This window comes from Poecilia formosa, unplaced genomic scaffold, assembly GCF_000485575.1.
Source record: "Poecilia formosa unplaced genomic scaffold, Poecilia_formosa-5.1.2 Scaffold108, whole genome shotgun sequence".
Classification (NCBI taxonomy): domain Eukaryota; kingdom Metazoa; phylum Chordata; class Actinopteri; order Cyprinodontiformes; family Poeciliidae; genus Poecilia; species Poecilia formosa.
In genome coordinates this window covers 856,533-859,682 of record NW_006800047.1, presented here as the reverse complement: position 1 = coordinate 859,682, position 3,150 = coordinate 856,533, and positions in this window count along the sequence as shown.

The following is a 3,150-nucleotide window of genomic DNA, read 5'->3' as shown; positions in this document are numbered from 1 at the left end:
CGGCGAAGACGAGTTGTCGGGTTGATTGGCAGACCGACGCACTAATCAGGTTCTTACTCTGTGGCCTCAGCTTGATGTTAAACCAATAAGACGAAACGTAGCTGGCATGTGGGCGGGTTGAGCAGTGGAAGGTGCGTGTTTCGATGTGACTGTGGTGGCTGCGGTGTAAACCCAACTTTAAAACGAGCTTTATGCTGCTTTGAGTCACCAGTTCTGAAACTTAAGTCGTGAAAACTTGCAACACGTTTATAGACGGATTTTATTATTTTCTTTGGATACTATCCACTTTCTGTCAATTATCTAGCCCTTTTTTTTTTTTTACATTAATGTTTCTTTTTTCGTTTTTTTTTTTGCTTTATATGCCACTGCTCTGACCCAGGGCTGTCCCAAGGTAGGGCCCTACACGTTAAGATTGTAGGATCTTCCCACAACAAATGTTTACTAAGGTTCAACAGGTCCTCTTATGTAATCCATATGTGACTGTTCCTGCATTATACATCTATCTTGCATAGTTTACGACACAAAAACAAATAAAATGCAAAACACTAAATGCTGCACCACTAAATCTGCTCAGTTTAAATCCCACAACTCAAGTTATATATGTTTAATATGATAGCATACGGAATGTGACATGTTCAAAAATGTACACTTTTTCCAGTAAGACTATTGCTGGTATAATCTGGTATATTGCAAACCTAACTTCTAAAGTAATTCTAGAGCTCTTGGTTCCCCCATGCTGGTGTGGGGGAAGGGCCGTAGCAGCTGCTTCGCTTGCTTTGTCTTTGGTCAGCTCTCCTGAAAAATGAATTAGTCAAAGTCTAGGCTAAAAAGTTTTCTAAATTTAAGGGATGAACCAGTATCTACATATAACAGATGGCAAAGCAGATAAATAACTATTAAATTAGATCTTGGAGCATTTGTTATTTGCAGACTTTAATAAGAACAATGTTCCTATTTCTTTAGGCAAATTATAAAAGGGAACAGTTTGAGGGTCAGAAAGTAGAATTTTGGTAAAAACACCGCAACTCCCAATAAGCCAACTGTAAAAACTTTATTAGATACACCTGTTGAATTTCTTGTTAGCAAAAACTGTGAATTGTCCAGCACACATGAATTTATAAATATAATAAACACATGGAACCTTGAAGCAGATGGACTACAGCAGCAGAAGATCAGACCTGAACATGAAACTGAGACTACAGTTTGCACAGGCATGACAAAAATGGACAATGACAGACTGCAGGAGACACAATTTCAGTCAGAAGTGGCTGATTTGGTTTGAACAACAGATGTGGGGTCATTATAGCTGATCATGTCCAACCCTTTGTGACCCCAGAGTGCAAATTCTATGCATGTTACTGCACTATATAACAAAGCTCAAATAATCTAAAACCGGTTTTGCCTAAAGTCACTGAGTTTTTTTTTTTTTTTTTCTTGAACAGGAGATTCACATATGGGTATCCGTTTGTCAAATCTAGCAAATGTGTGATGCTTTCATGACAACATAGACTCAAATTCTTCAGAAATGCTGCCATCAACTTTGCTGTTGAATCAATGTTGCAAAAAAACCAAGATAGTTCTCAAGGGAAAATGGGGTGGAAACCAGCAACAAAGTGGCCGGTGAGGACATTGTAGAAAACCCAGTGCACAAAAAGAACAATGAAAAGTAGCAAAGGTTCAAAAACTCTAGAGGACCTGAAGCAGAGAGAAAATCACAAATGTAGACCACTTAAAAATAGACCAAGACATTTTCAGTTACTGGAAGTGAAACAAAGGAGAAAATGTGGTTGCGGAACAGAATATCAATTGAAAACAGAAAGAAAATAGTTGAGCAGTTACAATGGGGTAATATGATTATTATTATTATTGGTGTTGTTGTTGCCATAGCATTCTAGTTAAGTGCTATTAGGTCATATGCGTTCGAATCCCCACTTATCCCACTACGTACTAAAACTCCTAGAGCAGGAGAATTAGAGCTATTTTTTATCCACATATTGAACTGGTTAGTATGACTACACAACATTGATCACTTTTCAGATTTTTCTCTCTTTGGTTGTCTTCTCTTTCTTTTTACACGACTCAGGTAACTCCTAAATAAACATGACTTACTCCCTATGAAATTCAAAGCAATTTTTTCCAGACCTGCACCAAGTAGTAAAGTTTAGTTATTAGTGGTTCATTCTTTTATGCTTTGATTTGTGCTTGGTGCAGAGATTTACTTCATAGCAGACTCCCAGTGTGAGTCATGCACTTTGCTCTGTCAGACTTACTGTAAAGCACTCGATACTGAGTTTTCCAAGAAGTCCTCTCAGTTCAATATTAAAATGTGCAATTAATGACCTCGGATTGTGGCTCAGTGTCTCCATCGTGAGGCTGTTTGTGCAAACTACAAGTGTCTTGTTCCCCTGCCAAATGATGGAAAACTAATTATTGCACTGACTCAGAAAAACACATAAAAGTTTCTTCGCTTTCAAATTCATAGGAAAGAATGTTGAGTGGCAAACAAATGTGGGAGGCTGGGTCATTGTCGTAATCACCCACTAGAACAAGAGTCCAATGGCAGATCTGTGGATGATTTTCGAGAAATACATAAATGATTGCACACACTCTCCATCTAACTGAGACATTTTGTCTTACTTACAATAATGTGTCCTTTTCTACTTTGCTTCAATAAAATATTCCATGTCTAATTTATTGCAGGACAGCTGAAAAGAAAAAAATAATTCACAATTTAAAAAAAAAACAAAAAAAACTTTAGTTTACCTTTAGTGGGAGAGTGAAAACACGCCCAAAGATATCATACAGTCATGAGCAAGTGTTGAATTTAGAGAATCTTCACCTCGCAGAAAACATTAACTTACAAAAACCCCCCAAAAAAACCCCGACTTATTTGACATGTAATTATTTAAATAAAAGATACTAAACGTTGCATTTTGGGGCAGTTGTTGGAGCAGAGTGTGAGAATAAAGAATCTTTTTAAATAAGTCTAATTTAACCAAAAGGCCTTTTGTAAAGTCTTGCTCAGAATATATGTTTTTACGCTTGTGAAGAAAGAAGTATGCTCAAGGCTTTAAAAAAAAAAGCAGTTTTTGTGCTTTTTTTTTTTTTTTTTTTGCAGTAGAGAGTTCACACACACACACACACACACAC